Source organism: Ahaetulla prasina, chromosome 2 (assembly GCF_028640845.1).
Source record: "Ahaetulla prasina isolate Xishuangbanna chromosome 2, ASM2864084v1, whole genome shotgun sequence".
In the NCBI taxonomy this organism is placed as follows: domain Eukaryota; kingdom Metazoa; phylum Chordata; class Lepidosauria; order Squamata; family Colubridae; genus Ahaetulla; species Ahaetulla prasina.
Window position 1 is genome coordinate 263,532,032 of NC_080540.1, and position 14,452 is coordinate 263,546,483.

The 14,452-nt window shown below is 39.9% G+C and overlaps 1 protein-coding gene across 10 annotated transcripts in view; it reads left to right on the forward strand.

Annotated features, from left to right (window-relative positions):
- MEF2C (myocyte enhancer factor 2C) overlaps nt 1-14,452 on the forward strand; it is a 204,210-nt gene that overhangs the window by 10,327 nt on the left and 179,431 nt on the right. For 8 of the 10 annotated variants that reach the window (XM_058168402.1, XM_058168405.1, XM_058168396.1 and 5 more), the window contains exon 2: nt 5,208-5,297. The exons of 1 other annotated variant lie outside the window; for it this stretch is intronic. The gene's annotated coding sequence lies outside the window, so the exon portion shown is untranslated. Of the gene's footprint in view, nt 1-5,207; nt 5,298-13,332; nt 13,897-14,452 lie in introns of those variants that run through there. One more of the 10 variants, XM_058168397.1, reaches the window with a different exon arrangement.

Here is a 14,452-nt window from a genome sequence, read left to right on the forward strand (position 1 = left end):
ACAGGTTCTCTCAAAATGAGCCTTTTAGACCTGAATAAATCGAAGAATAAGCCTTCGGCACCGGCTATATTACTGAAATGGACATTGTAGCAATATTTATTTACTACTTACTTACTTACTATTTATTTAATTTCTCTGTTGCGCATCACATCATTGGAGATTATGCACACACAGTTTTGAATTATTTTGCTTTCTTTTTTAACTACTGGAAAGAACATAGGGCCACCAAATTTAGCATTCTTCATTGGATTAGTCCTTGCCATTGCCCTGAAAATACTGGTTCTCCTAATTTCACATATAGACCTTCCACTCATTACATGGCCACCTGATGATATGTCAAGCGAGCTTTGTGAGCTTTGTGTTTGCTTTATTAAAAAATCTCCAATTGTTTAGACTCCTGGGAATAGACTCCTGAAGAAGAAATATCATCCAAGGACCCTTTTTAAAGAAGAGGGGAGGATTGTTTAACTTTGCTCTCAGGTAAATAATTCAGATCTGACTGAAAATCCACTTTCCAACCAGGGCAGAGAGAGAGATTTGATTTTTTTCCTTTGCTACAAACACCAGAATTGTATCTTCTGGGTACAGAATAGAAATACTTTTTTTTTTTTTTTAACCAGGCCTTGTGTTTAAAGGCATGCCTGAAACATATGGACGATTAGGAAAGGGCACCCAAAGAGCTGCCCAAAGCCCCTGTCTAACTGGATGAATCCACTCAGTGCCAACGGCCAAGCAGATAATCCGTACATTCGTGTGCTGCTTTTATATCCCCCTCAAATCCTGCTTATTTCGTCCTGTCTAAGAGCTTCCGTTGCCCTGGAAGCCGAAAGACCCGACCTATGCCGTGGGAGTCTCTGAAAGAGAGAGAGCGCCTGCGGGAGACTCAAAAGCTGGTGTGGCTGGCTGAGATTTGAGCGAAGCTTTTTTTTTTCCCCTGGAGCCACGCGGTTCCAAAGCGCGCGACTTCTTTCGAAGCGGCGTGAACGTCCGCAACGATCCCCTCCCCACCACCCGCTCCCCAAATTAACCCTTTCAACCGAGCCGCTCCTGAGTGCAGTAAGAATCAAGGGCGGAGCAAATCGGCCCAGACAACAGCCGAAGCCCCCCTTGCCTCCCGGGCTCCCCTCGCCGGCCGCCTGCCAAGCGCGTGGCTTGGGTCGCAGCGAAGAAAGCTCGAAGCGGGCGACGGGGGCTGACCTGGCCGACTGAAGCAAAGCCGCCTTTTGAAGCGCGGCAGCGGCGGCATTTCTTTTGATGTCCTTGAGAGTGGCCCGAAGACCGAAGGAAGCGACGCTTTTTGGCTCGGGGACGGCGGCGGGAGCGAGATCGCTTTTAAAAAGCCGAGGGTCCTGCGTAGATTGCAGCCTTGTTCTTGCTTCCCTTGACGGCTTTGGTTGTGGGCGGGTGGAGCCAGTAGTTCTGGAAGTGGGCTGCCATCCACGGAAGTTTATGAGATAATTCAATATACTGGTCTTTAGGGAGTCCAGAGAGATTCCTTTTGAATTAAACCGGTGGGTGTTCAAATTCCAGAAGGTACAGAACTTTCTCGGCTCCTTTTATGATTTGCTTTGAAGCCAAACAGCCCTCGGAACATCTCTTTCTCTCTCTCGCCCTCACCCCGCCTCACCCCACCCGCCTTCTTTGCGGTACCTGTTTATTTTTCTGGTTTTAAATGGACAGCTTCTAAATCGGGATAAGTGGAGTTGGGGGTGGGGCGGGGAATGATGAACTGTTCAGGGAAATCGTATCTGATTACTGCGAACTGGTAAAGTGAAATGCGCAAGGTTGCCGTCGCCGTTTCCCTCGCTGCTTTTCTGGCAAGGTTCCTATGTTTTTTAACCTAGTGGCGTTAGAATGTCAGGAACGGAAGTTTTTTTTTCCCCCTCCCCTCAAAATCTTTCCATACTGGGAAAATATTTCGCCTCTCGAATTTCTGTCTGCTCTGCTATTATTAACATTTGCCTGGGAGTTCTCAGGGAGGGGGCGTCGCTCAGTGGCAGAGCGCGCAGGCTCGTCAGGCGGATGTTCCCTGCTTCATAGCCCCTGGCACTTCCTTGGCAGCGCTGCGAAAAGTCTAGCCTCAAAGTGTCAGAAGTGACGGGCTTAGATGGCCGGCAAGTTGACTTCATTGGAGGCGGTATGCTCCTCCTCATAATATGTGGAGGGTTGAGGTGTAATTCCATTAACTCAAATCTTCCCCTACCTGATGCCTGCCAACTGGGACCGCAGCTCCCAGAATCCCAAACAGTCATGGTAGGTGAGGAATTCTGGGACTTGCAGTCCTAATAAGACCTTCTGCCTGGTATTAAGTTGGGGAAGCTGCTCTATTTATAAATTGATCCAAGCAGGTGCACTTACATACAGCAGACATAATATGCTTCTCCAGGGACAAAATGGGTACTTTTTCTTCAGTATGCACAAATGCGACACTCTGACATTCTCCTGTTTCTGAAAGATGCATTTGTCTACTTAGGCCTTTTGACAGACTCAGAACTTGTATTTGATGTTTATGAGTGCTCACTTTCTTAAATACACAAAACTTTTTTCTTACGTTTTCTACTTATACAATCTAATCCTATTTATATTTATTCTGAGTAAATTCCATAATGTTCAGTGAAAAAAAATGTAAGGAAAATGTGCACAGGATTGCAACAACCTTAAAAATTGTCCCTGATTCATTCTAAATGACAGTATTTTCCAACACAGCCACCCAATTCTGAATTTCTCTAGATTTTTACATTTCAGAATGCTGCTTTTTCCCTTTGAAACATACCCTTATTTTTTGCCTTAATGAAACAAATCTTTGTTAATGTGTGTCAAGCACAATGCCCATTAAAGAGAAAACTAAACCATCTTGGTCTTCCAAAATAAACTCAGAGGACTCTGCATAGCCAAACATTTGAGAGACCAATCATTCTATGAAAATGCCTGTACATATGTTGTACCTGTAGAGCTGTATCAAATGTATGAGAAATTTGTTAATTTGCAAGCCTTTAAAATGGTCTCACAGATGGAGGAGGAAGATATCAGAAATAGCAAAAAAAAAAAAAAAAAGGTCAGGGTGCAAGATAGTCATTATTACCTGTGAGTAAAACATGGGACATAGTAGAACTTATAAATCAATGCATGAATTTGAATTGTTAGAAACTTAGTACAGCATGAATAAAATCTGTATATTGCATGTGTTGAGGTGTTCACGTTCTTTCCATTTCCCCCAGTTCCTTTACAAAAAGAGTAATAGAGACTCACTATGCTGTTCGTATTAGACAGTTTATTTACAAATGTTTAGGCGTGTCATATGAAAATCAGTTAGTATGAGAGGAAGTAATAGTCATTTAATAATATCAGTTGCTTAGTCATTATATACTGTAGTTATAAGGTATGAGCTACACAAAAGTTTTACAATAAAATCTTCTCAAATTGTTTTTTTCCTCTTCTATTTTGCTGATATTTAAACTGTTAAAGAGTGCTTCTCCCAGCCTTTAGACAGCAAGGAGTAATTTGGAACTGTTATTGGTCACACAAGCTATTCATCAGAAATACTTCTCATTTTTTCAGTATTGGGTATAAGCTATATAAATTTGTAAGTGAGGGAGGGGGTTATTCATTTAATAGATTGAAAAGATATTGAAAAGATGGCTTTAGTCAGTATGGTACCTTATTACTACTATACTACTTGAGCCATATTCGTGCAGTGGTTAGAATGTAGTATTGCAGGCTGACTGCTCACTGCCAAGAATTCGATCCTGATCAGCATAAGGTTAATTCAGCCTTCCATCCTTCCAAAGTTGGTAAAATGAGGACCCGGATTGTTGGGAATAATATGCTGATTCTGTAAACTGCTTAGAGAGTGCTGTAAGGTACTATGAAGCGGTATATAATGCTAAGTGCTATTGCTATTGTTACTTTTATCATTAGCTGTCTACATTTTTATTGGAGCCAATTCTATACCCATAGAAGACACAGAATCTGCAGCAATAGACTATAGCCCAAGGAGAACCAGAATTCTAAACTGATCTAGTAGAGCCTATTACAAAATATAAAGGCTTACCATCTAGCAAGGTATTAAAAAGCAATATCCTATATACCAGGGTTCTCCAACCTTGGCAACTTTAAGCCTGGAGGACTTCAACTCCCAGAATACCCCAGCCAGCTCCAGGCTTAAAGTTGCCAAGGTTGGAGACCCCTGCTATATACAAGTACAGTAGTGGACTTTGAAGAATAAAAGAATGAAGGATAAAAAAAAGTATTGACACTTTTGAACTTGGAGGTTGGAACAAATAACAAAAATCTATGTCAGGGGTGTCAAACTCGCGTACTGTGGACTGGATGCATAACGTGCTGGCCACGCCCACCCCTGGTGAAAAAGTTGTGATACGTCACATGACAATGTGACACTGCAGGTGTCTGCAACCCCTGATCTATGTGGTTGCTAAGAATCAATAACAAACTGATGGCATATAAACAATTAATCAAAATATAGAAGTGAGGAGAGCATTAGAAAGCATCACCTCTCATTTGTCTATTGTTGTTTTTGTAACTCACTATTTTCTACAGAAATTCATCAAGATATCTCACAGTGGATCAAGATTAATTTTATATTAATATATTAGTATCTGCTGTTAAGACTCATCACACAGGATTTATTTTATCCCGATAATGCACAATTTTTTTTTAAAGCATATATTAGTGCGCAAGTAAAAATTTGGACAGGTAATGATAATAGTAGTTGTAATAAGATACTATGCTGACATAAAGCCATCTTTTCAACATTTTTTCTATTAAATATACAATCTGCAATAGTGCCATAATAATTTGAGTTTAATTTATTCAGCATGATGAATAAGTCAGGAAATAAGTATATACATTTATTGAGAAAGCTAAAACTTTTAAAAATTATACCAACCATAAAATTTTATATTGAGCATATCTTATATTTGCATGTATTTCAGTCTGGTATTCTAGACCTGGTGTAAGACTTGGTTCACTATTATTATAATTCAGCATTTCAAAGACAGAATTCAGATGGAATTTACTAAAAACGGTTGATCTTAAAACTTGTTCCTAATATGTAGTTTCTAAGTGATAGCAGCTATTTGCCTAAAGCATAACAGGAGTTATTTTCAAAGGTTTTCATACAAATTGCTTCACTAATAAGAGACCTGTATTTTAATAATCTCTTACTGTTATGCTTTTAAACATTCAAGGTGCCGACTAAGAGTTGTAAACTGTGAAGTAACTACCATGGAACAGATTAAGTAAAGCAAATGACTTTCAAAATAAAGAGAGTGGACGTGGTAAGTGCTATATTCTTTTTTCATTTACATCATTCAATATTTCAAGAAAGCTCTGTTTATTAGTTTCTTTCTCTACATTTTTTTAAGTTAAAGCGTAGGATAAACCCTACTAAAAGGTAGACTAATGACAAAGACTTTCTATAATCACAACTTACTGTACATTATACCATTTTAAATGTGGCATGCAATTTATATTCAGGTGTCACTTTTCAGCACCTAGCTTTGAAAATATATTTTACAATTAATTCATTTCCAAGAAATTACATACATTTTCTTTCTCCCCTGTGGACTGTGAAATATTTAAATTACCCTTCTGGAATCTATATCCTATTATAATGAGATTCTGGGAATTTACATGTTATATGAAATTATAAAAGTAATATGGATTGAAATAAATGTTCTGAATAAGTGGGAGAACAAATAAAGTATTGTTGATCTGGAGGGGTTATTAATCTCTAGCCTTGATTTTTTTAAGAATAGGTTACTCTGACACCTACCCCAATTAATTCTATGTGTGAGCGAGAGAGAAAGAGAGAGTTATAAAGCTCACTATAAAAGCTGTATCAAAAGCTTTGGATCATGCTTAAAAGCAGGCAGATATGAGAACTGTTTCAGCAGTTTTTAAACAGTGGTGAACAGTTTTCACCACTTTTTAAAGATGGGATGGATTTGATGAAATAAAAGCAGTGTTTACCAACCTTGACAACTTTTAAGATGTGTGAACTTCAATTTCCAAAATTATCCAGCCAACACTGGAGTTGAGGTCCACATGTCTTAAAGTTGTGAAGGTTGAACAACACTGAAGTAGAGTAAGAAGAAAAGTAGTAGGGTGGAACTGGACCTGGATGGAAAATGGAAACCATAGCACCCAGGGTTAGGATGCATAAACTGTGGGGCTATTTTCAACATAACCTTGGCTCTCTGCAATTTAAACGTCATTTTTACAGTGTAAATTGACAGGCTCATTACTGTTAAAGAATTAAATATTTGACTATCATTCTAAAATGAGAAACAACTTGGGTAATTACTGAAAGAGGATGTTAACTGAGCTCACCATGAAATAATCATATTCGTAAGGGAAACAGACACTTGGCTATACCTCAGCCCTTCAGTAAGGTTATAGAAGGGTTGATTATTCCAATAATTACACCTCCTGTTGTGCTTTTTTTAAAAAAAAAAGTCAGATGTAAGTTTCAGGTGGAAGGCTGGGAAACAGTAAAAAATTTCTGTTTCCTGTTGCCAGCAGGCCTGTGCCTAACAGGAACCTTTAATCTTACCTCTTTGGAAAGAATCCAGAGGGGATTTGCTGCCAATTATTGGCTGTTTGTAACACATGTTTTAAAAATATGGTCTGGAGGTAACATTTCAATGTAAATTATACCAAATTCTAAATGACACAGGAAGATTCCACAGGTGTTGTAAGAGTTATTTTTATTTGTTCACTAAAATGTTTTCTACTGAGTTTTGAGAATTAAAGAAGCTATAGTATTTGGCTTCTACAGTTTGTCTACAAGGAATTGGAACTGTTTTTCCCCCCCAACAAAACAAAACAGTAGCACACCTTATCATTGCCTTGAGGATCTTTTCTTTGACTGAAAAATATTGCCATTGACTGCTGAGTATAGTCTTAATATAAAATCATGACTATTTAAAGAATCATTCTAATAATGAATACTAAGATGCACCTAGTTGATCTTATCTGGATCAGAAGGTAAGCAAATTGAGGCTTTATTAGCATTTGAATGGGAAATGTTGGGAAATTCAAAGGCTGTAAACTAATATCGTCACAGGAAATTTAAAATAAAAAATAAAAAAACCCTATCCTGGATGAAGGCTGTAGAAAACACTTCCAAACTTTTACCAAGAAATTTGTATGTGCATGTACATGAAATACAGGATTATAGCTTGATATGAAGGATATGTATCTATGTAAGTATGTATGGATGTATGGATGTATAAATATTGTAAATATAGAGACAATGCATATGATATATCAGTGGTTGTCAACCTGGTCCCTACCGCCCACTAGTGGGCGTTCCAGCTGTCATGGTGGGAAGTAGGGGTTTTGTCCAATACTGAAGCACTTTCCTTTTTTTTAATTTAATTGACTTTTTAAAAAATTTTCATAGCATTATTTAAAAACATTTTCATTAGGTTTTCATAAAATTCCCTGTGACAATTTAAATTTCTGAAAATATACTATTTGGGTCACCCGCGCCTAAGTTTAGTTCATGTTCTGTAAGTGAAACTAAATGGCGCTATAGTGTGACCACAAACAGAAGAGCCTCATCCCAGAATAGCTCACGCATCTCCCCCCACACCACCCAGCTGTAACAGACAAGCAGAGCTGGTAGCCGGCACCCACCCACCCCAAACCCAATCCACGATGCGCGAGAGGCATGCACAGACAACAATACACTGTGCATTACTATGGAACCGGTAGGCGGTTAGAAAATTTTACTACTAACAGAGATACAAAAGTGGGCGGTAGGTATAAAAAGGTTGACTACCCCTGTGATATATGAATCCATAGAATTTGCATTTATTTTGATGCTGTCATTTTCTTATTCCAGGCTATAAAATCAAAGCCACACTAACCTTTTCTCTGTCCTGAGAACTTTGTTTTTCGTTTCACCATTTCCCTGAAATTTTTGTACAAAGAAAGATATTGGCTAGAATTTAGTATTGCTGTACAGTACTACTTTTAAACACCCCGATTTGAAATAATCCTAATTTGAAAACTTTAAGAAGTTTTTGGAACATTTTAGAACTGTATAAAAACTGCTGTACTGTATAATATAAAGTGCCTAACAGGAGTTAGATTGCTGAATTATAATTCCCATAGGGTGAAATGAGGTGGTGATTATGATTGAAGCAGTATTTGAAATCCCCACCTTTGTTTTATTTACCAGCATGGGGCTAAAAACTTCAACAATCACATCCTCATTATATAAATAAAAATTGAGCCTTAAACAATGTAGCATATGAAGCCAGCTCCTAAATTTTGTTTACTTTAGCCCACCTTGTTGTTATTTACATGATCTCTACAAGGTCTACAATATACATGCTACTTTTTGTAACATTATATACTATTAAAAATGTGGCATCTTGAAGAGGACTATGGAGGTGGTATTGAAGAAGGAATGTAACAGTTATTACATACTGTCAATAGCAGCTCAGTCCTGAAAGGGAGGAAAGAATAAGAAGGAAACTCAAGATTTTCCTGCCTTGATTTTCTTTGGTATGAGAATAGAGAGGTATATACCCTAATCAGGCTTTCAAAATTGTTTTCTTACAATATGCATTCTCTAATCAAACCATAGTCATCTGTTTTAAGGTCTATTATCAGGTTGATGGGAGAAAATAATAGGTATGAGTCAACAACGTTTAGGAGATTTTAAGATCTGTGAATCAAAACAAAAGAGATTTAAGAGCATAATTAAAAATGAAAACTGTTACCAAAAAAAGCCCCACTAAAAACAATGGAGCTTCATTCTGATTGCAAATATCTAGGCATGTTCTATTAAATTCTCCATGGCTGAAGAAATGTGGTTAAGGCATGTTTATAAGCATGTATGCATTGATCAGTTCTTACAATATTCCATGTCTGAGGCATATATTACTACTTCCATGTGTAAACAGTCATTTCAGATCAAATCTAGTTCATGTAAAACATAATACTTTTCAAAAGGCAAAATATCACATCTTATTGGGATTCATTAAGTGGTATCTTTTTGATTGATGTAGATTGCAGCACCTGTGCAAATAAGAGTGTATAGCCATTATTCTTAGACCAGAACTGTAGTGATGATGCTATGCAATTCTATGGTTTCAGAAGCTCCTAGATTTCTCCATTGTTTTCATCACTGTTTCACTGTTCCTAATGTGCAAATAAACTTAAAATACAAATTTTCAGTAAAAACTTCTGAAAATGCCAATCAGTTACTGAAATAATTTTAGGGTCTCTTTTCATGTGTTATATCTTTGCTAGCAGGAAACTGTGCTCTGACTGTGGAAACAATAGAATGGCAAGTCCACCCCATAATGAATAAAATATGTAAATGTCTTCTTAATATATTGTTCTACTTTGATTTTGTTTTCTGAAGTACACTGTCAAAAGGACACAAAACTTTTTGCATTTAAATAATATAAATGATTCTGTACTTGTTTCATCTCTGTCACCTCAATTCTGGAAGGTCACATATCTGTCTGTATCCATTTTATTTTTTCAAAATGGAAAATAAAGGAAAGAATAAAAATACAAATAAATATATAAAGGAAAAACAAAATGAACAATGTTTAAAACATATAAATATTTATATTTAAGCATACTTAGGATATAGTCACTTTTTTCTTTGGTACATTCAATTCATTCTTAATTTATGGTCTTACATGGACAAGTCCCAAATAGTTTTTATGGCAATATTTTTGGATTACCTCTATCCTTGGGATAAAAGAAAGAGACTAACTCAGAATCACCTGTGGTTTAATACCCAAGGCAGGACTAGCTATCCTGCTTTCTAACCACTTCATCAATCACACTCTTTTTAATAAGACAGAATAACTGAGACATTACCCATTCCATCTGAATTCTGGATCAGTGCACTGAATCTGAACACAAGACACCCACCACGGTCTGCATTACTGCATAATGATTTAACAAAGCTCCTTGATAGTAGGAATGACATCATAGTAGGAATGATGACAGCATTGGCTGCACAATTGCAACTGCTAGCTTGACTTTTATGATCCTATCCTGTGGACGCCCCATGCTTTATAACACAAAAAGACAGTATAGGATGAAAATCGTAAAAAATGTTGCAGGAAAAAAGTACTTGAAATCATAATCATAAAACAAAGGATTGGTCTTCAGAGATTTCCTTTCATTCAACGATTTATCTAAAGGCTTAATTTAATTCTCCCTTATAGTATCTGTAGTGCCATCTATGTACTGGGGCTATACAAAGCTTTAGAAATCTGATTTAAAGAATGTAGTACAGAATATACTTCAATGGTACTTGAATATATTGTATTTATGTAATCCTTGTGAAGAACTTAGTACTAATGAAGTTTATCAGAGAAGTTTACTTTATAAGATTGTAAATCATTCCAATATCGTAAAACTTTCATCCTCCGCAATCTAGTCATCCAAAAGAAATGATTGAGCAATATTGATTTTATTGGATTTATAAATGGACAAAGTAACCCCATCTTAATTCTGGAGGAACTGCCATGTCTTGTGCTCTGCAATTTTACTATGACCAGATTACTACAACTGGTAGAAAATTTCATTAGTTCATGAAATGCATCAGGAAAATGAATATGCTTTACTTGGCTTCAACACAAATGAAATGTCAGAGCTTTCTGCAGCTGGGTTGAGAAATTTTCAGTGTTTTAACAGCACAGAATCATTTTTGCACATATATGAGAATCCCCTCATTTAACTGATGAAGAATAGCCTTGCTTCCACTCTCCTTTTTAAATAATTCCTACCTTTCCTCTCAGAGATTGTGCGTTTTTTAAAAATGGAATTGCTTTACCCTGGCCCTGGAATATTTGATTACAAGAACTTAATTTCTCCCCAAAGTTGCAAAAGAATTGTGCAGAAGGGTTCACTGATAGCTGAAGAAAAAGGAATGAAAGAGAAAGTAGGATTATACTAAAAGCCAAGGTAGTCATGTTGGCCATTCTAGAATCCATATTAGGTCAATATCTTAATTTCAGCAATTGAAAGATTGTAGGACTAACTGAAATGCCTCATAACACAGTGAAAACACATCCAAATTCTCTAAAATTCTTCTTCAGGAGAAAGCACAAACAAAAGAGTGAGAGTAAAGAAGAAAATGTTCCTAGATAGGTAGGAAATAGGATGCAAAGTAATTGGGTTTTTGTTCACTAGTCCCCTATTTTGCTTGACCCCCAAGTTGGTGATTTACATTTTGCCCAACCTTCTGAAGAAGGGCAAAGTTCCAGGATACAGTAACATAGTTGCTGTAAGTAATAATAATAGAAGAACATCCGTTTGTAATGGATGGCATCATCCTTAAAATTATTGTCTTTGTATTAAGGGAAACAATAATCTTTTATGTATTGATCCCCCACCTTTTCCCATGGGTGTATAAATGGCAAGCCGCAAATGTTCACAAAAACAAAAACAACCCTAAAGCAGAACTGAAGACTTGTAAAGTTTAATGGATTAGGGCCCTAGGACCATCCCTTTTCTGGAAGGTCACTTCGTGTCAATCTAAAAGGGGCTTTAGAGTACTTCCAAGGAAAGGCGCGTGTAGGATTGCAGCCTGCGGTGACAAAGCGAAGGCTACTCTCGCTTTTGGGACTACTCCCGCGTGATGCTGAAGCGGTGAGTTGGCACGGCAGACTTTCTGAAAGCAAAGCGATTATGCGGAAGATACGCGCACTCTTACTAGCAAAAGCATACCCGCGCAAAAGAGCGCCTAAAAGTCGGGAATCAGGCAGGAAAAAAGAAAGGGTCGGTAATTTTAGCTAGAGTACTACTGTGTTCCTTGCCGAGCTGGGCAGTTGCCTTTATCTGACTTTCTTCTCTCCATCCTCGCCTTCAAAAGTTTAGCCTCGGAGTGTGGGCTGAGAGCCTCGCGCTTCGAGGCTGAAGCCGAACGAAAACTAAAAGGAGCCGATTTGCAGACCCAGAGCCTTAAGAAAGGTGCAGAAAAGAGATGGAGGCAAAAAGGGAGGAGAAAGGAAATGTCAACGGCCATGATTAAAAAAAAGAAAAGAAAAGGAGTGGGAGCCACACCCGCTGCCTGTCTTGCATCTCATCGCTGCCAGATTCCTGGGGCGGGGGGAGTGGGGGGAATGTTTCCAAAGTGCCTCGAAAGTTGGCCCGATAGCGCTGACCCAGCCTCCCTGGTGGAAGTCGGCGGCCTCCTTCGTCCGTTTCCCCGCCGAGAACGGCGCAGGCTCCCCATTTTCCCGTTCCCCCACCCCCTCTCCCGACCCGCAGTCCGCTTCGGCCGGAGGAGTTGGCTGGCAGGCCGTCCCGAACGGACCGCGCCGCTTGGCTCTCGCAGCGCCGCTTTCCGATCGGTCCGTGGATTTCGCGGCTACATTGAGTTGAAGCGGAAAGAAACAGTGGGGCTCGCGCAAAACGAGTTGCCCAAAATGACCAAGGCTTGAGCAAAAGCCCCTTCTTCGCCCAGATCTCCGGCGAGCATCCGAAAAGCCTTTCTGAAAAGATCTCCGCTGGAAGAACTCGGGTTCCCTTTCTCTTAAGCAACCCCCCCTCTCCCCGCCTCGGGTTTCTGGTCAAGAAGACCTACTTAGCCTGGTTCCGGCAGCAACCTTGCCCTCTCTCCCCCAGCCCATTTTTTTTAAAAAGGCTCCCACCGTCTCTCCCATGGGGAGGGGGGGAAGGGGAGAGCGAGCGCGATGTGATTCCTCGCCTTATTGCCGCGGTCGCTATGAATGCGTGTAATAATACCGGATTGTCATTAGGGTCGCTCCAAGGCATACGTCGTTTTGCCAACTCTCCTAAACCGCTAACCAGCCCTCCCTTCGCTCTTCCCACCCTCCCACCCCCACCCCCGGCGGTAAAAAACTAAAATTAGCAAAATGTCAGGCATGGCAAGATTGATTCAGCCCAGATGCAATTATCATTTAAAAAGTGCTTGATTGAGGTGCCTGATGTTGGGTGATTTATTCTGCATACCATATACATAATTAAAGTAGGGTAGTGGAGTAATTTATCAATCTCGTTGAGACTAGAGAGGGGCACGGAAGGCGGAAAGAGAGAGGGAAAGACGGTGTGGGGGGGAGAGAGAGAGAGAGGGATCTTTGCCACCGCCTCTGCTCTGAGCTGGTCGCTTTCTGCGCTCTGTTTGTTTTATTAAAACGCGTTCGGGATGTGATCCCGCCCCCTTTTTTCAGGAGTGAAACTGATTATTTCTCCAGCTCAGCAAGAGAGAGTCCTTCGTTTGGGATTGTGGGAGAGAGAGAGAAGAGAAAAGAGGGAGGAAAAAAAAAGAGGAGGAGAAGAGGAGGGAAGGCAGAAGGAAGAGAAGCCTCGCCGGGCGTGGAGTTTTTGAATCCTCCCTTCCCTGCCTCTCTTCTCTTTCCCCCTCCCCTCCTTCCTGCGATCCGTGATGTTACAAAGCCCGTGAGCTGTGCTTTCCCCATTCGCCTCCTGTCACTTCCTTCCTGGACGCTCTCAGGACGAGTCCGCTTACTTTTAATCCGACCAGCAGCACGGGCACTTGCGCCTGCTGCACGCTTAGGGACACACACCGCCACCGCCGCCGCTGCCACCAGCGCCACCACAGAGATCCTGGTGGTTCATTGGATTGATTTTCAAGGTTGTGTGTGTATGCGCGCGCGGTCGTGCGCGCGCGCGCCCGTGTGCATGTGTGGTTAAACGAGGCTGCGTGTTGGACCAGGTGGGGAACATCTTACAAGACTGGAAGAATTAAAAGCTTTTTCCCCCGTTCCTTCTCCTCCTCTTCCTCCTCCTCCTTCTCCTCCTCCTCCCCCCTACTCTGTTCAAACACTTCTCTTTCTCTCTCTTGTTTCTCAAGAAGAGGAAAAAAGATCTCTCAAGGACTCGCCTGATCATCCAAACGTTTGCGATGTAAGTACACGTGCAAATTCCATTTAGAAGCCAGGCTGTGTTGACACTGCTAGATGTCTAATGATAGGCATTGTGATATGTATGGCAGTGAAGTCAGGTGTCCTGGGGATGGTAGAGTCACCCAGCAGTAGATGGTTTTAAGGAAATGTGGCACTCTTAAGTCACCTAGGTAAGTTGCTTAGGATTTCTTCCTGTTTTCCCCTCCATCTGCTTGAGTGTTTAAAGTTTCATGAAGTTAGTTCACGTCATTGGTATATTTTGGTATTGTGAAGTGAGATAGGGTTGTTTGTCTTTTAACATTTCACCAAATGCTTATGACCTTGGAGTACTTGCCCCATGAATTATCAAACAGTGCAGTGAAGAAATAACCTGGCATAGGAGCAAATGCCCTTTTAAACTTCTATGTGTGTGCAGTACATCACTTTCTTTTCATGATTTGGTTTTCATCACAGCATCTCTCCCAACACATGTTTGCCTTTATAAGCTTTCTTATGAAATAGAGGAAATTAGAACATTTGAATGGAAAAGCAAGCGATGTTCCACTTTTGCAGTCTTT